Here is a 26365-nt window from a genome sequence, read left to right on the forward strand (position 1 = left end):
TGTCAAAAATGAGAACACACAGCATCAAGACAGCACTAATTAGAAAGGCTATGACATTTCCTAGGTTTATGGAGAGGCTTTGTATTTAATCCACTAATCAAAAGCTATGAATGTCACTTTTTTCTTTTTCTTTTTTTTCCAAAGATGAGTGATGGGTAACAGGGTGTAAGCATTTCCTATGGTTTCCTCTGAAATCAAAGATCAAAGTTTTTACTCACAAGCTGAAGTTTAATGGCATGAAGGGCTGCAGACAGTGGCACACATATTTATTGGACATCTTCAGGGCATTGAGGCTTCTTGGTTCTAGTTGGGCTTTTGTTTTACTCTGGACGTCAGCATATCAAGTATATAGGGCTCAGCCTTTTGTGTACTTTTTTTCCTACCATGTAGAAAGGGATTTTATGACTAGGGAAAGCATGTTTTGCCAGAAACTTTTCTCATCCAAACAGAACTGGCAAGTGGCCAGAAATGTTCTGGTTCTTCTTTGGGTGTGAATTTTAATTTCCGGACAGCTCCTTTTAGTACTTGTTCACATAGCCATTGCCTCTCATCACTGCTGTGAACAGAGGATGCGAGCAGGCTCCTGGAGCCAAAGGCAATATCTACTGGCTCAGCCTGAAGTCCCAGCCCCTCAGGTAGGTTGCGGGGAGGGGGTCTCCCCTTCCTTGCCCTTCCCACTCTACCTGGGAGGTGGAGGCTAGCAGCAGCATGACCCACTAGGCACGCAGCTTGCCCATGTCTTTCAAAGTCCTCAATCATCCGTCTGCCTGATGGGCAGATGAAAGCCAGGCTACTCAGCATGCAGATGATAGTGCAGGTTGCCCTACAGTTGAAAAATGATAAGGAGATTTTTACTTGGTTGGCTAGAAACTTCTTTACCCTCTTGTGAATAAAAAGCCCTTTTTTTTTTTCTTTTTTTTTTAAACTCATTATCATTCATTCAACAGTGTGAAATCTGCTCATTTTGAAGTATCAAGTGTTTTTCCCTAGCAACAAGAATTTTCTCGTAAATGACAGATTGGATGTGGGAGCAGGGTGGGGCAGGGTGGAAAAATATATTTCTTAAAATATTGTTCAAAAACTATTGTCTTTACAGCCCTAGTGTTAAAATCATACTACCAACTGTTTATTTTAAGTAAGGTTCTCTTAGATGATTAAATGAATTTCACTTATAAAATTTGTTCTTAAATTGACACACATGATATTAAGTTCTAAATATAAAAATCATTTATAGCTCATACATCTTGATTCTGTATCACCACGCGGGAATATTTTGTCTAAAATGTTCCTTAATAAAAGGCATGTGCTTGAACATGGGCTTTAAAATCTACGGCACAGTACTTTAAAAGCCTGTTTGCATTTTGTCTGTTTCTTTAAAGGGCTTCCGTATTGTCTTGGGCTCCCCTGGAAATGCAGTAAGGATTCATATCACATCTCGGTTGCCATGGCAACAGCAGTCTTTCCCATAATGAGCTGCATCATCTGAACTGATGTCACAGCATCATGCAGCAGGTCACACAAGGCACCTCCTAGTATTGCATCTTACAGATGTGCCGTAAACATCAAAAGAGGATGATTTGAACAGGACATGGTAAGTGCAAAATGCTGTGCTGTTCTTAATTGCGCCATTATTTTTTCCTGTTTTATGAGGTTTTCCTAATATGAGAATGTGTGGGGTTTGCCTTGTGAAAATCATTTTGAAAAAAGATGCTGCATGCCTAAATATTATTTTTCAGGCAGACAGGCTAAGACAAAGGCCTACAGAAAACACATTCCATCTGAATGTTTAGACTTGTCGTTGCATTTGTGGTAATACCCTGAGGATTTTAAGAGAATGTATTTAAAATTCACAATCCAATTGGAGTTGCTACAGTCTGATTTGCTTAAATGGAAAGAATAGCTGTTTTCAATTTTGGTGCTATGAACACAGCTTATTCCTTTCTCTGTCTCTTTATTTAAGCATTCCTATTATGTGTAGCCCTTCTTTTAGCCTATTTTATTTTAATGGCATGAATATCACCTTTTTACTTTCATTGGCCTTCCATAACATGACAGTACAGAAAATACTTTGCGAACCAGTGCTGAACAAGCAGCTGGAACAGTACTGATTTTAAACATGGTTCAGTACTATCCTATTTCTGTTGATATTCTTAAAAAAAGCAAAACATTGATGTAATTGTCAAACAATAAACAGATAGTTTGAAAGTACAGTAGCTTTTAGCTTTTCTACTCTTTGATATTCTTTCAGTCTGTTTTTCTAGTAGTAATATGAATTTAGTGAATTTTAGAGCTGTCTTTTACTGGAAGGAAAACAAGCTCTTTTTTTTTTTTTTTTTTTCTTCCCCCTGCTGCAACTGCAGTAAAAGGTGTAGCCAAAGATTCAGGTGTTCTGAGGGATTTTGCTATGAATAAAATAAGAATAGGCATAATTATAAAGGCTTCCACCTCTATCGTGGGAATAAAATGCATATTTATATTTAGCAAGCTCCTTAAAATCATGTCTATAATATTTAGCAGTCTTTACAATGTCCAATATCTGTTTATTTTGTATTAAGATCTGGCTTCTGGAGGCCAGACTAATTTTGCTTAACTTCAAGTTAATCTTACTGGATGGTATACAACGTTAATTGTTTGATTTTGCATGTTTAAAAGATTCAGTCTTTCAGCTGCCTGCTGTTAGAAGGAAAGAAAAGACCAGACACATGTCATTTTAATTGATCAATATGTCCACTAGGAATTAGGGAGTGGTCTCTGACTCTGTTCTCCCTGTGTAGTTTGTATTTCAGAAGTGTAGCAAGAAAAAATAGCAACCACTGATCTTGCAGTGATGTCTATATTTATTGTGGTTTTTAGCCCCTTATACTTGATAAAGTATGGAGTAGTAAATATAATGAGATCTGACTGCTCTTCATAAAGCTGGGTGCCATGGTCTTGTCTGGCACAAGCTGGAATGGAGCTCCTATATTTTAATTAGACTGTCTGTACTGCATCGTACGTGCTTTTTCAGCATGGTCTGGGTGTATTTGCTGGCTTTTTTTCTGCTGCAAGACACAAAGCAGATGACTGTAAGTGAACATCAGAATGATGCTGCTGTATTTATTTGTGATGCATTTTACAGTATGAAAGTAGTGGTCTCCTGTGCTTGCTGTGCTCTCATCAGGCAAGCTCGGAAGGTATGAGTTACCAAGAAGATGGGAGGGAGGGCGAAACAGCTGATGTCTGCCTAGTGTCAGAGTTAGAGATGTGAATAGAGCCAGTGAGCAATGCATTTGACTTGCAACTTTAGGGACCGTCGAAAAACAGTTAATAAGGAGTGGAGTAAGACATATTGGTTGAAATATTGTGCCTTTATTAATAACAATGTATTCTGTCAGTTTTTGCATGTGACTTATCACTAGAATTTCTCATACAATAGTTAAAAATAACATATTTTGGGGAAAAAGAACAACTTTTGATGGTATTAATGGAGAGATGACCTGCTATGAAGCCCCCAGTGCAGGTATTTTTTGTATTTTTCTAGTAATGACAATGCAAATTGTGTTGTTTTTCAAACTTTTTTTTTTTTTAAGTTCCTGTTACTCTCTATTCCACATACTTCTCACAGCATTGTTTGCCCTGGGAAACACCTGCTAATAATGGAGCTATGGTGACACTACTTCTTTCTTGGTGAACATCTCAGCTGATTCTGACTCCAGCTGAATGCCTTGATAGTAGAATACTTCCTGTTTATCTTCATATGGGCTCAAGTGTTTCATTGAGGTTTGTATATGAGGATACGGAAAAGTATGGAGTGATGAAGAGGGTCTTACAATAAAGAGCAAGCCTGATTGCCTGAGTCAGAGCATGAACAAATATAGAAACGCTACAGATGTAATAAAAGTTTGGTTGCTCTTGAGGCAGGTTCATAAAAGGAACAATTGTGAGACAGCATTCAACAGTAGGAAAACTCTGTTGCTTTCAGTTTTGTTCAACAGCTGGTTTTACTCATAGTTGCTGAAAACAACACATTTTGTAAATACCTGGATTCTTCCCCAAACTGGCTGAATCTGGACACTTAACCTGGGGGCTAGAGTTCTTCTGTATATGCAGTTTCATACTGATGTGTAGTCGGAGATGGGCGTATACTAGTGATGGGTGTAAACTTTACTCTAAAGGATTTTATTATATCATCAGTTAAATAGTTCCTGCGTAGCTTAGCACTGAATGCAGAGAGAAACAGAAGCTTGGTTCCTCCCAAAACAGCTGCAGGAGTTGATGGCAAAACCTGACTCCAGCAATGGAAGTTGGTAGAATTTTAATGCTTTGTGGAGTTTTTTGTCAACATATGACAATGCAAAGCACGCTTAGACCTCAGTGGAAAAAACCCTTTCTCCTCTAAAGAAGAGTTGAGGGAATCTTGTGCTCTAGACTTTCTCTTCTGTAGGTCATGTTGCAGCAGAACAGTGGTGGGTGGTGGGTGTCCTGTCTCTCCTACCCCCTGACAGGTCTGGAATGGGTCTGTGCCCAGGAACTCAGCCCTGGAAAGTCATGTCAAAGGAGTCCTCTTTATCAGAAGTGCTCAGCCATTCACTAAAACTGGTGACATTACCAAAATGCTGGTGAAATATTTCCTTCAAGATAGTTGAGGAATTAAAAATAATTTAAAAAATCCTATGTCATGTCTTGATTTTATTGCGCTTTTATGTAAAAATCACTGCTGCATCATGAAAGAAATATTGACAAAATTCTGGGCTTGACTTTTTATTTTTCCTGGTCTCTGCTGAGTGCTGCTAGCTTCAGAGAGGTACAGTTGGCCAGAACGTCTGAAGTTCCAGACTTGTATTTTAAGGAAAAAAGATTTATATATTGAAAGATACCGTGTTTATCTGTTGCTATAGCATTTTCATATTTTGTGTTGTAAGTATGGCCTATGCCATATAATGAAGTGTCTGTACATTCTGTGATGACACACTGTACTGGTACTACTGGAATAAAATTATTTATACATGAGCACAAAGATGACTTCAAGGAGTCATCTTGCAACTAATTTAGGTGTGAATACTAGCATTTCTGTGGACTGGAGAGGGAAAAGGTGCCTTTTGTTTTGCCTATTTGATGAAAACAGCCACTCATTAAAGCAGGTGCTAGCAGCAGGAAATAAGAAAGGTTGTATACATTTCCCCTATCACGAGTCACCTGGGCTGGGCCGGGTCTGTCCTGCCACAGGATGGGAAGGAGCAAAATGAAAATCTGAGATGAATGGAGAGCCAGGAGGAGTCTAGATTGCTGCCCTATGGAGTGAGGGAGCAGGACGTACAGTGGGTGGAAGCATTGATAGATGGGCAATCATATCTGACCTCACTGTCATGATCCAGAACTGTCCTGAGAAGGCGGCTGCCATCCTGGGCTTCTCAGCTTCTGCAGGGTTTGGCACAGGCAAAGAGAGACCTCAGCCACGTTGCTAACCCTAACAAGTTTTTGCTGTAGACATTTTCTATTTTGTCAGTGCTTCAAGGCTCCCGGTCCCCTGTTTGCTGAGCAGGTATGTATGCTGTTTAATCAGTTCTCTTGTACAAAGGCCTGTGGAGTATTTTCTTTCTGATATACAGTTTTATATCTAACATTTTCTCTTGATTTAAAAATAAAAACACCTAATCCCACTTCACATCCATCAAATAAAACCTGAAAATGCATAATATAAATCTCTTAACTGGTTCACTACGGTCGTAGTAGTTTTAACTACATGAATAGTCATGCTATATATATATATATACGCACACGTGTATATGTATATATAGAATGTCAGAAGAGTCATCACAAAAATCACTCTTTAAAAGTATCAAAATGTGCTTTCCTGAAGCAAAAGATTTCTTATGTTTAAAATGCCTTCAGAAAAGCTTTGCTTTATGAGGAAAAGGGTCGAGGAATAAATAAGAAAAACAATCCAGATAGTGCTTCCCTTCCTGTTTTGTGGCTGAACTACAGGTTTCAAGTATCTAGACTCTTGGGAACTTTTGAATCCCAGCAAGGCTGACTCAGCTTTTCATCCCTCCAAGGTCAAAAAATTCAGCTCTTTGCAGTTTACAATGTCTGGCACTTTCAGACAAGACGATTAAAGCCAGGAACGCTCTCTGCTCTGTGTGAACTCTCAGTTCTCATGGCACATGTCAGATACAGCCTTGGCCAAAATGCTGTCGCCTCCTGTTCCTTGTCCAGTATTCAAGCACGGTACCAGGCAAGGAGGGACCTTCCTCAACTGGTGAATGAAGGTCTTCTAAAGCACCTGGAAGTGGAGATAGCTTGTAAATGTAAGTGAAGTGTTCTTCAGCCTGGGATAATCATTGTGTCCTGTGGAGAGTATTGGCCTCGAAGTTAAGGGTGGAGGATAAGCACTGTTAATACTAATGACTTGTTCTTACCTTTGCCAGCTAAGTGGCTTCTGGAACTCTTACGAGCACCCAAGACAAATAGTCAGCTCTCCAGATTACTGTGATTGTTTTGTAGGGTAAGACAGTAGTAGAAAGGCGCTGTGCGAGGGGAAACCACAGGACCCTCCATGCAGCAGTTGAGCTTCTGTCAGCCTGGGTGCAGGCACAGAGAGGCCTGACCCCAAGTACCACTGGTGCACCAAGTCCAGTTGCTTTCTCATAAGCACCGAATATACTAAGCATATAGCCAAAATGTGCTCTCCCTCTTTGGCAAAGAGGTCTTTCAGCTGATTGTGATTTCTGAGGAACTAGCTCTATGAAATAGATTTCCCAGCCCCCATGGTACAATGTCCAGTGGGAGCTGACACACTTAAAAAGACGGCCTTTGTTAGCATTAGGCTGTACTAAAAGAAGTCCTAGCTTTCAGGTGAGGAAGCACCTAACTGCGGTAATTAGTTCTGTTTTCGGTCTAACCATATGTCTATTACTTTTGCATCTGTGTGGTGGGTTTTTTTTTTTTTTATTTTTCCAAGGATTGCCCTGCACTGATTGTCTTGTGAGCTTGATGCTGTCATAGTTTCAGGATTAGGATGCAGACATGAAGTTGCTTCATGAGCTGTTAAAGAATAATATTTATTTTTTTTTATCAGCTTGGTGTGTGGATAAAATAAAGGAGGCATGTAGCTGGATATAAAACAAGGTGGTTTTTTTTTTTTTCTTTTTTTTGCTGTGTCATTTTCACAGCGTTTTCTCTCTGGACTAAAAGCTTGTAGCTGAATCTCTGCTTCAGTCTTGAAATGCGTCCCACCTAACCTTCAAACTCCTCCTTGAACACTATGTTATATTTGCATTTCTTGTTTTCAGCTCCTGCTCAATTCTGTCATGGGTTGACTTCCTCTGTGTCTTACCTGCTCTTTCCAGCTTTCTGTTCCTGAATTTTATGCCTATAATTGCTCTCTTTTACCAAGCTGTCATTCTTTTCTTCTTACAAATCCCTTGGAAAAAATTGCATTTCCTCTGGACAGTCCCTAAAAAGTGGTTTATGAGAAGTTATATACAGAAAACTTTTCGAACTTCAGGGTTATTACTAAGTTTTAAAAGAACAAAACAGTTCAGATATGTCTACCAAAGTTTGGATAGGATCCTTACAGTGCTAGGGGCTGTACAAATACTTGAGAAATGGTGAAGTCTTTCTTGACAAGATTGCATCAATTTTCAGTTTAAATTGAGGTGAGAAACTATTTTCCCCACTTTTCCTTAGTATCCCTCATGAGGGCTAAGAAACATGCCCACATTTCTTGGAAAATATTTTGCAGAGACGAAGCTATTTTTCTTATTGCTCATAAAATACATCAAAAAATAGAATCTTTTATCTGTCTGTCTTTGTACTTTCCTGTTTATGCTTCTGTGTTTGTTTTCTGAGGTGTTCTTTTCCTGGTTCTTGGTTGTATTGGATAAAGCTGAGCTCGTAGTGGAGATCTGTGGAATTTCAAGGGATTTAAGGCAAAAAATGATTGTTACCCACCCTAAATTAGGCTGCAGCTGAACACAATGAGCTTGGGGAGTGTTCTAGTCTCTCAAAAGATGAGGATCTGCTTGTCAACCTTTTTTAGACAAAACTTGATTGTATTGTTTAAAATGAAACAAATAATAAAAATCTGTACCTTAGTTGCTGGAAGCTGGACCTTTATATGCTTAGTTGGCAACAGAAAGGAAAAAGTTCTGTGCGCTTCTTAGTTCCTAAAAAAATCAGCGCATTTGTTTTAAAAGTTTTAAAACATCATTTCGTCTGTTGGCTAGAGAAGTGCTTGTCCTTTGACAGATTGCTGTGACAGAATATTAACTGCAAAAGGAGTCAATGTAAAAAATATTTCTGAAAAATAGATGTAAAAAATTTAAGAAAACAACATACCTGCCTACTAAAATACTAGGTTTATTAGGTAGGGAGCTGGAAAGTCAAGATAAATGTCTGGTTTGCACTAAAAAGTACCACCTTAGATGCTTGTAACTGAGCCCACCGAGAAATAATGTTGAACAGGCGACCTGTATTGCATTTTTGCCCTTACAGTAAACATAAGATCTTTGACTGGTGTCTATTTGATATAGAGGCTGATAGAACTCATACAGTGAATACAAACCAAAAAGAAGGGAGCAAGATATTGTCAAGTCTGAGGGCTGCGTGAGATTGTTTTTAAGCTGATATTGCAAGACAAGCTTTAAAGAAACTCAAATCAAATACTAGTTAGCAATGACAAAGCTAATGGAAGGCTTGTCTCAATACTTAGTTTTTGTCATGAAAAACTAACTGCACTTCAGAGCTGAGTGCTATTGACAGAGTAACTAGGGGCTATTGAGAATGTTTTCGAATAAGGACATCTTTCAAAGCTGTTGCATGTAGCTACTCCAGGCTGCTTACAGTTTTCAAATGTGTTAGATCATGTTTAGAAGCAGCTTTTCCTGCTGAGAAGGCTAATTCTCTGGCCAAGGCACTAGCAAGTACGTATGCTTCCTGTATGTCAAACAGCACTTAGCTAGTCCGCTAAAACATAGCATGTTTTGTTAGAATAATAAATGGGATTTTCGATTACCACAAACTCCCACCCAAACCCCGTAGCTTCAGCTATAAAAGGCTGCTCTCTGTCAGATTTCAGCATGTCTAGTCTCTGTCGTTAAGGCAGTGACACAGCAGATATGCGAGTTGCCATTTTAAGGGTCAGCTATTAAAGTACACAGGTTGTATTTCATAGATTCTTCATGTGTCATCTAGTCTAATTCCTTTTCAAAACTTCATCCTAGTATTTTACGAGGTCATTAACAACACCACCCCCATTTAGTTTTTGATGACATTATGGAGATACTTTTGAAAATAATTAAGGGATTTTTTTTGTTTTCTTGTATCTGGAGAAGGTGGAGTGAAAATATGCTCTGTGCGTGGTGTAGAGACAGACAGTGTATCAGCAACAGTGATGACTGCTTTTTCAGAAGAAAAGAATTTTAACCCTCCAAGTGCTTGGCACCTGTTTGCAAAGCTTTTTAAAGTAAGCCTTTAAATAAATGAAGAGACTTCATTGTGTGTTTCTCTGAATTATGCAGGAGACTTCTTAATTCTTTCTTTTGTTCAGCTTCATTATGTCATTCTGAATTTGGCTGGAGATTCAGTTTCATTTGCTGGCCTGTGGTGGTGCAGTTCCCCCTCAAACCTCCTGACCACTCGCTCATGATATGGTCCTACGTGTGTGGTCCCTTTTCTTTGCTGTAACTTGTAAAGTCACTTTGTCCAAGAGGCACAGTGTCACAAAGTCACAGTGGCCTGCAATACATGCATCAAGGAAACCTGGAAACTGCTTCTGGCTCTGATACGAAAAGTGCCCCTTGCACATTGTCTCGGAACCTGTGCCTCTCGTTCATCATCTGTGGAATGGACATAATGATACTGACCTCTGTTGTAAACCACTCTGTGTAAGTGCTAGGCGACACTGCTATCAGTTTAAATTTGCACACACATATATACAGGCAAGAGAGCAGCAGATACCAGACAGAATGGTGCAAGGGAACTTTGCTGAATAAAACACAGATGTGGGTGCTGAAAATAAAATGCAAAAGGGATTTTTGTCCTAGGAGAAAGGATTGCACAGTAGAAGACTTACCAAATGTATGGAAAACAGTGGTTTTGGCAGCACAAAAATTATATCTTTAAGTAGTGCTTGCCAAATCGTTGAGCCTGCTTAATTGAAAATACCAGCTTAATTCCACAATTAAGTTTGAAAAGACCAGCCAGATATGTCTCCTGGCTGAACTGGCTGAATCTAAGTCATTACCATATAGAGAGAGAGAGGCAGCAGCACCTGGTCTGTAAACCTTGAGGCAGTATGTGCATGCCATTCTGCTGGAAAATAAATTATTCATTTTTGGGAAAGAGGGGGGACTCACCATGTTTTTGCATGATCTTCAAGGGTTCCTTTCCACAATTAGAGCTTGATAAGAATTATTCTACAAAATGCTGTTTTCTCAGTCATTGCTGATTCATTAAAACACCTATTGTTGATCTTCATGAAAATTTTTTTTCCTAGGTTTAGTTCAGAAAGCAAACTACCTAAAGCAACTAATGATTGATGGATATACATTAAAATAAGATATAAGATACACAGGACTAAAATCTGTCCTGAATTAGGCAGACCCCTGGGTTCTGGAGATATTGCTCTTTCCAGTCTAATAAATATTTATTTATAGAAACCAGAATAGCTGTAAGCGTCAAGTGAGCTAAGGATGTACATTTCCAATTCATGTGCCAATGGCTCAGGGGAGAGGAGCATGGCAAGAAAGGCACTCCATGAGTGATCAAGACTAGAAGTAGCTCCCACAATCAACCTGTATTCTTTTCTGACTCCCAGTACAGTTTCAAATCCACTTCATTTTAGTCTTCCTTAGACTTATATACTGGCATGGAGCTTTGATTCCAATATTAAGCCTTCAAACTGTTTAAAAAAGAAAAATCTAAGGATGTATATAACATGTAAATAAAACAAGCTAGTATGCTAAACTCAGCACCTAAAATTAGTGTTAGACATATTTGAATTGCAACAGCATATTTTCTTGAACTTTCTTGAATGACTTATAAATTGATTTGTGTTTTTCTCTGTGTTCTTACTGAGTGTTAATTGTTGATGGAATATTAGTGAGGGTTTTTGTATTATTCTTATAAACTTATTACCTCATGGTTTGCACTGATCCTTGATAAGTTCAGACCCTGGACAGCAGTGACCTAATCAAATGTATGAAGATAAAATAAGGTTCTGAGAAACATTCTTTGATTTGTCTGGTGCTTTCATTAGTATGGGACAACCGTAGGGAAGGCAGAGTTTGTAGAGAACCTCAAGAAAGCTTCAGTCTGTGGAATGGTATTTCCCTCTAGACCTGAAAATTATACGTTCTGATAGTGAAATTTGATAGCACTGGGAGCCAGGAAAAACACCAGTTTGGCAGGGCTCAATTTTTTTTTTTAACCAATATTTTTATAGACTGGAGAAGGCCTCAGGGATTATGATTAGCCTGTCTTGGATTTATTAGTGTTGGGTAATTAAGGATCCTTGATCAGCAAAATAACTTATCCTGACAGCCTAGTGGAAGGAAGTCCAGTGTTTCACTTGTCCCTGCAGGGAGCTGAGAAAAGAATCATTTTGGTAGATTAAATCCTTTTATAAGAAAAAATGCTAGATGTATTGAATACTTAGAGGTGGTTATCTCCTGGGCCAGGATGTATGGTGCCTTATTCCAGCCTTTCAAAGCATTTTACTGAAAGCGAGGAAAATGTGATCTGTGCCATAAGACTCTGTTTAAGCCCTTCTCATCTTATTGATGGTTCATAACTGCTAGCTGTGCCATAAGGAAAATTTAGCTTTTTTTCTTAAAACCAAAATCAGACATCTTTACATCTACAATTTAAACTTCCCACAGAAATGTACTAATGATTAAAAGGCCAAATAGATCTTTTCTGTTGATCTGTGTAGTTCTATGATCAGACAAATTGTAAACAAGTAACTCAATTTTAATTACCCATATTTTAAATCTAACTTCATAAATGAATTTATATTATCTGCTAAAATGGAAATGCAATTACCCGTGTTCAACAAAGACTAGAGAATGAATAATTAAATGGAATGTAGAATGTGTATATTGGAAATGGTTCAAACTTCCTTCTGAAAATTGTTTCAAGTAATCCTAAAAGATCTTCACACAGGGTACTAAAATACTCAGGAATATACTATTGCAACATGATTATTTTGCAAACTAAACCTCTATGAATATTTGCATTGTTTGTAATCAAAAAACTTCAGAGTTGGTTATACTATCAGACATCATTTGCTACAGTTTATTTGCAGCATTTTAACAATCTCTTCTAAGCCATCTTAGAATCAAAATTAGATTCAAATGGGATGAAATAGGCAATACTTCAATAACAAATAAAATTCTGTTCAGTGAGCCTTTAGAAGATGAGTAAAGATGTAGGTCATATTACCAGCCATTTGATATAAAATCTATGAATCTAATGGCAGCTCTGTGGTACTGAGAGTAAAAAAAAGTCCAATAATGTTTCCCCATTGTTATGAGTCATACAATAGTACCCTTTTTGGGTGCTAATGCAATATAAATAATATCCTTTTCTAAGGGGAGGAAAAATATTGTTCTTTAAGATTAAAGAGACTAGGGGTGTAGATGTATGGGGAGGGAATGGAGACTGATATCTAAGTATTCACTTGACTAGCTCATCAAGTGTGTGTGCCAGGGCATTAACTTTAACTCCAAGAAACAAATCTAGAACATATTGAAACACAGCAGGAAAAACTAGATTAAAAAAACCACACAAATAAAATGTGAGCTTCTGAGAGTGAGGGTTTTTGTTTTTAAATAAATGTGAGGGAGCTAAAAAGGCAGAATGGTACTTTAATGGCTCCCAGGCTTTGCAGTGAGATAATTCCTGCTGCAGTGATGAGGAGGAAGACTGTCAAGAGTTCTCTTGAGAGCAGTGCAGAGGCTGGGAGGAGCAGGGTCTGCAGCACAGCAGCAGTGAGTGGGGTTTGGTCTGCTTATTACCTGTGATTATATTGCATGCTTATAAATTATGTCTTGGAGCTGCCCAGAAATGTCGGCACAAGGTTAGTCTTGAAGCTACCTTAGCACCTTTTTCCTCTCACAATCATTCCTCTGCTGCACCTATTACAGGCATGCCGCTGAAACTTGCCTCAAGAGGTGTTTAGTTCTTGGTGCAGGTCTCACTCTGCTCCTGTTGACTTCTCATGTTTCACTTCTAATGGAAAAACAAATGTGCGGGTCTGGAGTCGCTAATAAGCTTCAGGCCCAGTATCTTCCCATGTTATGTGGGCTGGTTTTATTTTTGGTGTGGGTTTTTTTTTTTTTTCTTCTTTCTGGTTCAGTGATTTCCGCAAGGGAAGTGTCATGTGGTAAACTGGATGAAGCCAAGCAGAATTCTTGGAAGCAGCAAAACCATTTGAAATGTGTGTGTCTCATTTGAGATTCAAAGGTTTAAAAAAGGGCTGTGTTACTGTAAAGAAGGGGGAATAATCTTGCTCCTCAGCTTCCTGCCAAATAATTAAAATTTTATTGGTATTGCCTGTGAAGTTCAGGTTGCTGTTACTGTATTGTCGAGTGCTAAAGTATTTTTTGTGTGCTGGAAAGCTGATTAAGATCTGAGCACCAGTAATATTATTCAGGTGCATATTAAATTCATTTTTCAAGAAGCTAACATGAATATTTTGCCTTCCTGAGAAACGATAAAAAAAAAATCTTAACAAATTTGAACTGCTTTATCCTGGCTGCAATTTTTGAAATATAGCTTTAAAAGAGTAAAGACGCCAAAATTTTCAGGAATGCATCAAGAGCTTTAAAGATGTGTGGCTTTATTTTCTAAAAGGCTAAGTAAGATATATGTGGCCTAAAAGTGACATTAAAAAATTTATTGATTTTTATGTGGAGAGGGCTAGACTGCTTGATATTGTCTTAGAGTTTTGTTGGATTTTTTGCTCCTATTTGAAATATGAAAAATTCCCAACACTGAATATGAGAAGAAAAGGTTCTTTTTGTACAGGAAACAAAGCATCAAGTAGTGATTTCTTTGCACTAAAGCTTGATGGCAAACTTTAAACATGAATTTACAGGAATTATTTATGATAGCCCCAGGGAATGAAGTCCCACTTAATGACAAAGCATGGATAATAGTGACAAAGTAGATGGGCAGTAGGAACATTGGGGTCAAGATCCACAACTCTATTTGCTGATACAATTCAAACCAATTTTGGAGAAATCAACGGTAAATGCCAGCTGTTTTGCAGATCCTAAAAACAGAGCAGCTGAACACAGTACTGTGTTTTGGTATTAGTGTTATATTTCTATGGTTATTGATGTTAGCGTTGTCAGAAAGAGAGACTTAGCATGTGAAGTCACGCACAGATGCACACAAAAGTCCTGAGCATCTCCTCCCTACCCCAAAACACATACTGTGTTACCATGTGAGTTTGAGTGCAGGCCTGCAAAGCAGTGTACCAGCAATGTGGCAGGTATGTCAGAGGATATTAAAGAATTGTGACATGACCTCCTATATCACAGAATATCACAGAATATCACAGAATAGTAGGGGTTGGAAGGGACCTCTGTGGGTCATCTAGTCCAACCCTCCTGCCGAAGCAGGGTCACCTACAGCAGGCTGCACAGGACCTTGTCCAGGTGGGTCTTGAATATCTCCAGAGAGGGAGACTCCACCACCTCCCTGGGCAGCCTGTTCCAGTGCTCCGTCACCCTCAGAGGGAAGAAGTTCTTCCTCATGTTCAGACGGAACTTCCTGTGCCTCAGTTTGTGCCCATTGCCCCTTGTCCTGTCACTGGGCACCACTAAAAAGAGCTTGGCCCCATCCTCCTGACACCCACCCTTCAGATATTTGTAGGCATTTATAAGGTCCCCTCGCAGCCTTCTCTTCTTCAGGCTGAACAAGCCCAGTTCCCTCAACCTCTCCTCGTAGGGGAGATGCTCCAGTCCCCTCACCATCCTTGTAGCCCTCCGCTGGACTCTCTCCAGTAGCTCTTCATCTTTCTTGAACTGGGGGGCCCAAAACTGGACACAGTACTCCAGATGAGGCCTCACCAGGGCAGTGTAGAGGGGAAGGAGAACCTCCCTCAACCTGCTGGCCACACTCTTCTTGATGCACCCCAGGATCCCATTGGCTTTCTTGGCAGCCAGGGCACACTGCTGGCTCATGGTTAACCTGTCGTCCACCAGGACACCCAGGTCCCTCTCCGCAGAGCTGCTCTCCAGCAGGTCCACCCCAAGCCTGTACTGGTGCATGAGGTTGTTCCTCCCCCGGTGCAGGACCCTGCACTTGCCCTTGTTGAACCTCATCAGGTTCCTGAGGTTATATGACATATAACAGCGCTATTAGGTACTCCTTCCATCACTTATTGACAGGTTAGATTTTTTTTTTAAATTTATTTTAAGAATTGATTCTTGCAGCTAGAAATATGTGGAGAGTGCTGAACGAGACAGTCAGTAGTATCCTTTTAGGGTGCTTGGGCAGACAGGAAAGGGGCTTGGGAGGAAGAAAAGAATGTGCCCAGGGCGTGGTATCAGGGCCGCACAAGGAGATACAGAGAGGCAGCCAGGAACAGCCCAGCTGGTGAGGGAGAGTCTGGAGAAAGCCTTAGAGAAGGGGCACGGGGCAGGAAGGGTTTGGTAAGAGCTGCCTCAAGCAAAAGAGGGGAGAAATTGGATTGCTACAGGCTGAATAGGTTTGCTGTGGGCTGTAACAAGCTGAGGGAGAATGAGGTAACAGCTGATACAGGCAGGCCAGAAGTTAACTGCTGCTTAAGGACTCCACAGGCTCCTATTCAGCCCCTGTCAAAACAGCATGAACATTGCAAACTCCTCTGCGGCCATCTAATGGATATGATGCACGATTTCTAGTCGTATTGGGAATCAGTCTAAGAAGTTTACAGTACAATATGCAACAAAATATATCTAATGGCATTATCCAGTATGGTTACAGCATGCAAAAAACAAATCAGCAGCAATTTAAGAACACAATAATAAATTTAACTTCAGCTAAGCAAGTTCATTTTTTAAATCCTTGGAGACTCTGCAGGATATTTTAATGGGTCTTTTGTGATGTGGATATTTCTTCAGTTTGAAAACTGAACTAAATAGGTTCATTTTGCATAACTTAGGAAGGAGCCTTCATACGGTAATGATTTTAGGTTACTGCTAAGCTAGACCAGATGTGGATGAATGGCTTAATAGTGAAATGCTGCATATCCCATTACAAAGCTTTTTAGGCCTATATATTTACCCTCTTGGCAATAAGCTTGCAATTAAAAAGTCCTTAATACATAGTTATATGTCAAAAAAGGCAAGAATAGTTCCACCACAGTTCTTGATGATTTTGGGGAACCTTTGAAGCTAGTCATTGACAAAATAAATTGATGGAACTATCTGTAATTAGGAATAACTGAATTTGTGTATCATTGCCACCTGGACAGCGTCTCCCTCTGTGTTACAGAGGTTAGCAGAGAATCATACTGAAACCATAAACTAAACTTATTTTCTGGGTGAAGAGAAGGAAAGGGTGTGATGAAGACAGCTGCCAAATAAGGACTGAACTTTCTGAAATACCAGCTGTAGTCTTTAAGATATGAACAGTTCTTGTCTAAACAGAAGGCATTATTGGCTAGCACAGATCCCAAAAACTTATTATTTTCTGAAATATCAGAAATAACAAAAGATAATTTATCAACCTTTCTTCTTCTTGATGTATAATATAGAATAGAAAAGTTCAGTTGGAAGGGACCTACAATGATCGTCTAGTCCAATTGCCTGATCACTGCAGGGCTGAACAAAAGTTAGAGTGTGTTATTAAGGGCATTGTCCAAATGCCTCTTAAACAGACAGGCTTGGGCCATCGACCACCGCTCTAGAAGGCCTGTTCCAGTGTCTGACCACCCTCTCGGTAAAGAAATGCTTCCTAATGTGCAGTCTAAACCTCCCCTGGTGCAGCTTTGGACTGTTCCTGTATCTCCTATCCCTGGATCCCAGGGAGCAGAGACCAGCACCTCCCTCCACTTCCCCTCCTCAGGAAGCTGTAGAGAGCAGTGAGGTCACCCCTCGGCCTCCTTTTCTCCAAAGCAGACAAGCCCAAAGTCCTCAGCCTTTCCTCACAGGACGTGCCTTCCAGCCCTTCACCAACGTTGTTGCCCTCCTATGGGCACATTCGAGGACCTTCATATCGTTATTAAATTGTGGGGCCCAGAACTGCACACAGTACTCAAGGTGAGGCCATACCAATGCTAAATACAGTGGGATTATAATCACCTCTTTTGACCAGCTGGCTGTGCTGTGTTTGATGCACCCCGGGATGGGTTTGTCCTCCTGGCTGCCAGGGCACGCTGCTGGCTCGGACTGAGCCTGCTGCCAGCCAGCACCCCCAGATCCCTTTCTGCAGTGCTGCTCTCCAGTCACTCCTCTCCCAGTTTATACATGTCCAGCATTGCTCAGCTTTATGTTATATTTTTATATAAAGATAGATGTGAAATGGTTAAAATGATTGGGCTTACAAGCTCAGATAGTCTTGAAAGCTTGGTTGCATTTGTTGCCTAGTCCTCTATTCTTAATTCACTTGTGAGTGTCCTCTTTTTTGTTTAGACAAGTGTTTTGCAGTCAGAAATGCTACATGAACCCTTTAACAATGATGGATCTTTCGCTAAATGTTATGGAGGTCCTCAGTCAATTAACTAATGAAGTTTTATTGCATCCATTTTCTCCACCATTAATTTTCTCTATATGTCAGTGCTTTGAATAAAACAAAATTTAAGTAAACAGATGATAAGAACATAATTAAAATCCATGTTTCTGTAGAATATTTATGTCTTTACTTAAAAATAATTATCAGTGTATCTGTCTATATCATGAAACAATATATCTGTCCTGTATTTACTTCAGCATCAGTCTGCACAGAAAAATCTTTTCTGAAGCTTTATGCCATGATTTTAAAACAAAGAAATGGGAGGGGAGGATTATTTTCACTGACTTTGCAATATCTGAAATATTAAATGTAAAGAATAGGCTACTTGCATCTGCGAAACAACAAACTACTAATACAAGTAGTTACGTTACCTTCTGAAAATAATAGTGACAGCCTTCTGGCATGGAGCTCAATTTAATCAATTCTGACTTTGCATCCTTCATTAAGAATCTGTTTCCCTGGACTATTAGATCACAATACTGAATTATGAGCTGAGTAATACATCCAAGCATGGTAAAACTACATGTTTAAAACATCAGTTGAGGACTTTAATTAAAATTCGAGCATAAATGGCATTTTCTGTGTGTGGAACTAAAAGCAGCCACATTCCAGTAGCAGTAAGTCCAGCTGACAGATAAATTTATTGCCTAAGGTAGAGTACTCTACTAATGTTGCCCTACTGCTTTAGAGGCCTGAGCTCTCCGTATCAATGCACTATATGGTGCAAAGGTATCAAGTCCGTTTACTATTATTTCAGGGTTTCTACAGTGCACTTCATTACAGAATTGCTAGTGCCAGACTTGTCCTGGCACTCTTGCAAAGAGATTTTAATACATGCATTCCAGTTTTTACGAACTGTGGGACATTATTTTAACTTTACTTTTTCATACCCTGGTAGTCACTGATGTGCATCTTTTAAAAATGTGCTAAAACATACAGCATATTTTTAGTCCAGTATAGAACTTCCAAGTGCTAACCAGCCAAAGCTTGAATATGGGCCTGTTCAGAGTTGTCAGCATATCAGTTTTGCAGAAATCAAGCTCAACACTTGTACAATTTTGGAAAGTAACTATTGAAGGACCCTTCCTGCTGATCCAGCTCTCCAACTTTCCTAAAGGTTTTCACCCTTTCTAAAGCCTCCATAAAAACAATGCACCTAAACTTGCATTAGTTCCATTGACAGCAATGAAAGTTACGAAGTGCTATGATGACTTACAGATTTATACTGCTACCTCAGTTATCAATGCTTTTCATTCTAGACTGTAATTTATATTGATCCAGTCTTAATTCATTCATTGAGCAGCACCCGTCACTTCTTACTTCATGGAATTAAACCACAGGCACTTTTGAATGAAAGGTAATGGCTGTGAAAATGAAAATAAAGCATTTAGCTTTAAGGTAACTTCCAATCATTCAGAATTTGTCTCCTGCTTAGATTTTGGCAGAACTGAAGTTCAGTGAACACCGGTGTATCATCCAAGCCTCAAGAGTGCAGAAAATTAGAAACACTCCTTCTTACGCTCAATAGCCAGCACAGTGTTTCCTAAGGTAACTAGTTTCATTGACTTAAGAAAGTTATGATGATAGTGAATCTCACAGAGGCAACAGATAGCAGCAGACACCAAAAGTGTAACAGTGTTTTCTAGTACTTAATTCTTCATTTGGGTCAGGTCAGAAATGCCACAAGAATGTGTTCCCATAGTACTTCAGAATTTCCAAATGCAGAAAGAAGTAAACAGAGAGCAAAGTAGGACAAAACTTTCCAGAAATTCACATCACAAATTGTTTTGAGGCCCAACAAAGTATTTAGGCTAATCCACTTATTAGCCACAGGAATGCTTCTTTTCCCTTTTGAGAAGACTGAATAACTTGAGAAGACCAAATGCCTTGAAAAGGCCAATATCTTCTGCTATACATTAAAGCTACAGACTTCAAAGCTATCTATTTTTAGCTGCACTGCAATTTCTCACTCAGCTTTTAATTCTGTTATTCCATTTTTCTTTAGGAAACTGTCAGTGAAAGAGACTGGAATGGGTACCAGCTTTACTGCTACCTTTAGTTTTACTATTACTACTTCATTTCTTTTTATATCTGAAAATGTTTTATTCTGAAAACTTTATACTCCTAGAACCCCTGAAAATTCTGAAGTAATGTGGTTAGGGAGATTTTTTTTTTCTCCTGAAAGATTAGAAAACGCGTGTGAAAGGAGTTGTAGATACACGGCTAGTGTTACATAGTTCTCGCTACTTCTAGGTTGTTAACATCTCATCATCCATTAACCTCTGACTCATCACAATTTTTCAGTCTTTCCAGCACTGATCAGAAATTTCTGTCCTGGAGGTCAGAAAATATTGCTTGAATTGCAGATTCTTCTTCTCATTCTTTAAAATCTATTTGTAAATTTTTAACTGCAAGTCAGTGTACTGGGGAACAAGACTGCTCAAAAAAACATTCCAAAATGTTATATTAGCTTTGTACCTACATTTCTCAGGATAAAGTAAATGAAAAGTTCTAGAACCATCCAAAATATCTTTTAGAATCAGTTTCTAAAAGGTTTTAAAATTTTGAAACAAGAAAAAGCTCTACAATAAAATACTTCTTTTTCCACTTTCCTGTTACTTTGATCAACAATTTTTATGATGCTTTACGATGCAATTATTCTTAGTAATTTCATATATATATATATGAAAATAAATACCTTTAAAAAAACTTGAGAATAAACTCATCAAGGCAGGATATTCAATGGAAATATGTGTTTCCATGAATTTCATGAAAAACAAAGAATGATTAATTGCTTCCATCTCTTACTTCCAAAAGGGAAAAAATAAATTCTATTAAATGCACCAAGATAATTTAGTTATGGTACATATCTATTAATGAACAAGCTGCAATAATCTCATCATAGAAAAATTTAAATGATTGGAACCAAATTGGCTTTTTCAGTCTTGTTCCAAGCAATTTTTCTTACCTTGGGAGGCATAAGGATCTTTAAATTCTGGCCCACGTAAGTGCATTGAAAAAAATTTCTTGGGTCTCACTCCAGTCTTTGGACAATTCTGCTAGTGACCTAGGTACTAGGTCAATACGTGTCCTCTTAGATACTTTTAAAACCATAAGAAGTCTTCAAACTGTTGAGGAAAATGCATTATATCCCAAAGAAAATCACTTGCCTTTTAAGCTTGTCTACAAAATTCGCTGAAAAATGTGTGCCTAACCTATACGCTCCAGACATAAATAAACATACAAAATTGTGGCTCTCATTTGGAGTAATCAAATTTACGAGCTTGAGAACCCCCTCACTGTATCCTCCTGTGTGGTGGGGACGATCAACAGTGTCCACCTCACATATAGCTTCACCTGGTGTCTACAAGCAGCTGAAGTAATGAGGAAAGGGAATCTTGAAAACTAATAACTTCAGGTGAATATTCACCTGGGAATAATTTGCATTATCATAGCATGACTGATAGAAGATTTATATGAAACCGTAATGTATGCATGTACACATATGTGTACATTCATATGTCACATACATGTTACATAATGAGTTCTGGTATACTGAAAGCTTTCCTTAATTTAAAAATCTTTGCCTGATGACTCAGTTCATCCTAGTTTCAGGAGGTCTCTTTCCATTTTCTCATAGAATGGTGACGACACTTCACTTTACCACCTTCAGTTTGGTCACTGGCAGATGGGAAATGGGTCAATACGGCTCTTAGAAGCCGTATGGTTGCTCCCAGTGGGGAGCTGAAGGAAGAAAGGATTGATTTAATCCTTATTACCCCAAGGGTAGCCGTGTGGAAGGTGGATTTCTGTTAGGACCTTAAAAGTTACTTCTGATTAAGGCAGAAAGTAAATTGGAAGTGCAATACAATAGAATAACTCTGTGTACATGCATTTCTGTTTCATCGTGATGGGTACTCTCTGCTGCTGCCTGCTTGCTGCCAAGCAGCTGCTTCAGCATTCCCTGGCTTGCGGTTTCCTCAGCTGTTACCAGCACTGTCTTTCCTCCTCCCCCTCTTCTTACTGAGATAATGGGCAATGTCATTTGCTATAACCTCCTGCAGCACCCACTCAGCTGCAGACCAGCCCTGGCTGTTGTGCTTCCCTAAAAGCTGGTTTGACTTGTTGGCAGTTCTCTTTGTAGCTCCTGCAGCAGCTTGCCTCTAGACATTTCTCTTTTCTCAAAGGATTGTTGTTCCTTTTGCTGACACACGCTCACTACTGTGGACATGCCTTGTTTGGAATGGAGCAGAGTTTTGTGAAAAGCAGTGTAACAGTACTTTATTATTCTGTCTGGAAGTGGAGGAGAATTTTTTCCCCTTGACATTGCTGAGTCCCAGCAAAGAGAAAATGCTAGCCCTTTATTTACTTGAGGTATAGGCTTAGATTCTTTGCTCAGAAACTGCTGTAACCAGTTTAACCACAGAATAGGATAAGAAGTGATAAACAGAAACTAGGCACAACTAATCTGGCAGCAGGGCAGGGACCTTGCGGTAGCTATAAATGATCTTAGCAGTAATTGAGGCATCAGTTGCACTAATTGCACTAAAATTGACATTTTGGTCGCTTTCTGCAAGATCCAGACTGGAGGAGGAAAGAGGCTTTTCAGGCATTTCTTTTGAAGTGTTCTGTATTTTCTGATGACTTATACGGAGATTAAACTCTAAGAAGTCTTGTGAGTAACAAAAGCATAACAGAAGCATGGTTGAATCATTCTGTTGTGTCCTGTCAACATTTGATACATTCGTGAATTTTTTCAGACCTGCAATACCGAGAGTATTTATGTAGTGACATAGCTGATAGTGGCCTTATTTTCTTAAAACTCCTCAGTGCTGGTGTTGATGTTAGCAAGTGCACATAGTGAAAGCCTACAGAAACATGTATGCCTGTATTTGTACATTCTGCTTTGCTTGTGCTAGTTGTTGCATGTGGTGCTGCCAAACAGAATTGTCTGCAGTTTCTGTGCTTACTATTTCTCCCAGCTTCAATTATCTCTTGAATGTCTGGGAGGCAAGAGTGGAAAACCATAACTCTTCAGGCTTTAATTTCAATAGCAAAATGAGATTATAACAGGAGCAGAATTTGCTTTATCTTATGATTTAACTCGTAGCTCACCTACCTGTTTCTTCCCTTGCTGCAGTAATTAATGCCTTCTGACTGTTCTCCAAGCCACTGTATTCTTCAAAAATTCTGAGCCATGAATCTGTCAGCAGAGTGGGTGTGGGCAGCAGCCCCACATCTTTGTCTTTGCTTGTTCTTGGAGCTGCTGTTTCTTTACTAACTCTTCTTTCTCTCCTAAACGTAGCCAGTGAGAAAGGGTCAAACTCCTCATAGTAAATCCATGTCATATTCCTTTGAACTGGAGTCACAGCTTTTTCATGTGCGGTCTCAAAAACTTTTTTTTTTTACCTTGGGCTCAAAGGGGCATCCTCTGATAATTGTCTGCTGTTGCTTGAAATTTCTGTGGTGGGACTGCTGCATCCTAATGCCTCTCCAAGGCCAGAAGTCCTACTGATACTCATTTTACCAGATTCTCCAGAATCTTCATGTACTTTTTTTTTTTTTTTGGGGGGGGGGGGGGCGTGGTGGTGGTGATATGGCTGGATAGCTCAGGATGTAAATATCAAGCCACTGTAAGGCATTTCTAATAAAGAAGGGCAGAAAGAGCAAACTAGAGAACATAGCTGAGCTGGAGGGAAGCCTCAGTGAATGCACTGAAGGGCTGTCAACTCCTACGGTTACATCCTCGGAGCTGAATCATTAACCTGTACTGAAGTAAACTGAGGTCAGATCTCTCTCGCAGACTTAGCTGTAGGTTGAAGTTTCCTAGGGCTTGGATCTGAGAGTTTTTGTTGGCTGGCAGAGAAGTTGGAGAGAAAACCTGTAAAAACCATAATTAACTCACAGTGAAAATTTATTTTAGGGGTACTAGACATGTTCTTTATCTCAAGCTTTAATTATTTCCCTCTTCCTATTTCCCTCACTAATGCAGCTCTGTTCTTAGTAATGTTTATAGGAACACTAGTGTAGACTAGCCACTAGCACATTAATCACTGTGAGATGTGCATACTACTCTAGAAACCAAAGTGATGAAAATATTGACAGCATACATATATTTCTAGTCTTGTTTGACAGCTACAGGTACCATGATGGCAATCCCAGGATGCTTTTTCTGTGCTTAAAATATGCTGTAATTCCATAATGTTCAAACTGCAGGCTGAATACCACCCAGAGCAGTGAGCTCTCTGACTCATCAAAATAACCAAGTGCGGAGAAACCACTGAAGATGGTTTTGTGTGCGGGCTTGGGTTTGCAGCTAGAGCTGTGAGACACAATTGAGCAGCCAGTATATGTGAATATGATGATGGGATTGGAAGACTTAAAAGATCACCACCACTAAGACTAAGAAATGAGATCAGAGTTATTCTCCACTGTACTGGGAGAAGTATCCAGAAGCATTCTAGTGACAGGAGGGCGGTGAATGTTCTTCACTATATATTTAACTAGGAGTAAGGTCCAATGAGAGCCAAGGCTCAGCTAGGAACAAGGTTCAATGTTTCTCTCCCATCTTTGAACACACAGACTTGAACCAGTTCTGCAAGTGTAACTCTGTTAACCTAATTGGGTCTGAGGATCAACCTCAAGGGGCTTATGCCGTTTGTTTTGAGATTATTCCTTTTCTCCCACTCCCAAGTCTTGCCTTGCTCCCCCTCCCTTTAGCTTGAAGGTTTGCAAGATTTGATACAAAGTCTATTTAACTTTCCTTCATCCAGTCGCTGTTTTGTGATTGTGAAGAGTAGGAATAAGCAGATCACAAAAAAATACTCAGGATGTAGAAAGTATTGCAGCTATGTAAATTGTGCCCATTCAAGCAAAAATACAATCTATGTACTAGACAAGTTAAGATATTGTCCTGTATGAGACCTATTTACTTGTGCCTGGATGGTCACATGAACATATAAATGCATTTCTATTTATATGCAGGCAATTTTTTTTTAATATCTGTGCAAAGTAGTGTGTAAGACCTTGATGAATGTTTACCATTTGACATGAAGTTTTCCAGATGGGTAAATGCCTTAGGCTGAATTTTCTTTGGATTTCTTTTGGGAGAGGAAGACAGTGTTTTTGAAAAATAGGAGAGAAAATACCGATTTGCTTGTATTGATTAAAAAAATGAACAAACAAACCATGAGAATTTCTTTAAGGTGCTTTAGTATCTTTGAAATACTTAAAAACAATACTTAAAGCATACTGTAAAATAAGAACTTACTATTGGCAGCAGGCTTATCCTCATGTCTTGTATGCTTTTTTCACTTCCACAGTTGGTCAGGCAATATTGTCTTGAAAAAACATTCTTCTTGTGGGTGATATTTACAGTTGGTTGCACTTTACCATGCATTGCTCCTTGAAATTTCCAAGGGTAATTCAAGTATTTAACAGGTTCAAAATTATGTCAATTACAGCGTAAAAACCCTTTTATAACTACAGATTGCTAAATTTCCCCAAAAGGGAAATTACAGCCAAAATGAGTTTTATGTGCTGTATTTCATTTTCTACCTTCAACAAATTTCCAAAATTCAGATCCATTAAATATTAATTAAGCATGACACATGCGGTTATTCTATGTACTCCTGTGTAGCCTAAGCACCAACATCAGTGTTTCAATAAAACTGATTATATAATGGGTGTTGCTGGAGTTGCTCTGAGGAGGGCACCTACTCTTACTTGAGTAAGCTCTAGGAGTTTGAACTAACTTTGTTGGACCTGAACTGTTTCCCATTTTCATTATTTCCCATTATTATTTCTTCTGTTGACTTACAGTAAGCTGTATATGGTATATAACTACAAATCCACTTTTGTTCTAGAAGCCTTTCAAAACTGTGAAAGGTAATCAGTAACTGTTGAGTTATTACACTTGATAGGTTTTACCTTGTGTGAATCTGATGTTAAAATAACTGAGCCACAGTGACAAGATAGATAACTTTCTAGTACCTGGTGTTGGTAGATCTGCAACCTCAGGGTAAATGATTTTCCACTTCTTTTTTTTCCTAGTGATGCTTAGTTATTTAAAAAAAGGTCATGTCATCGGAACTTATAGATCTTTTAGAGGTATATGCATTTTGGAAAAAGCTGTAGGGCAAGGCATGGAAGAGGGTTCAAAACCGTAGTAATTTGTATTTTTAGTTTATATAGAGCAAATAACTGGAATATGAATATATTTAGAAAAGTAAAAAGCCTGTAACACTTGTTTTCTTGCCCTTGATATTGTCCAAAGCAAATGGTGGTTAATTATACTTAACAGAAGTGGTCTCATTTTTCAGAATTATGCTGTGCCTAAGAGAAGCCATGGGGATCTGTTCCCTTCTTTGTAATACGAAAGTATATCAAAGAACTTCTTTGTCCACCAACTGTTACTTACCTAATTAACATTGCATTGACCTGGATAAATGCCAGGTGCTCACCAAAACCACTCTATCACCCCCCCTCCTCAACTGGACGGGGGAGAGGAAACATGATGAAAGGCTCCAGGGTGGAGTTAAGGACAGGGAGAGATCACTCACCAATTGCTGTCACGGACAAAACAGACTGAACTTGGGGAGAAAAGGGAGTTTAATTCATCACCAATCAAATCAGAGTAGGATAGTGAGAAAATAAAACC

The 26365-nt window shown here is 39.1% G+C and overlaps 1 protein-coding gene across 2 annotated transcripts in view; it reads left to right on the forward strand.

Annotated features, from left to right (window-relative positions):
- Positions 1 to 1475: 1475 nt before the first annotated feature.
- The window catches only part of AKAP6 (A-kinase anchoring protein 6), a 299941-nt gene continuing 275051 nt past the window's right edge, over positions 1476 to 26365 (forward strand). For both annotated transcript variants that reach the window (XM_075425714.1, XM_075425718.1), the window contains exon 1: positions 1476 to 1591. The gene's annotated coding sequence lies outside the window, so the exon portion shown is untranslated. The remainder of the gene's footprint in view (positions 1592 to 26365) is intronic.

Source organism: Opisthocomus hoazin, chromosome 7, assembly GCF_030867145.1.
Source record: "Opisthocomus hoazin isolate bOpiHoa1 chromosome 7, bOpiHoa1.hap1, whole genome shotgun sequence".
NCBI lineage: Eukaryota > Metazoa > Chordata > Aves > Opisthocomiformes > Opisthocomidae > Opisthocomus > Opisthocomus hoazin.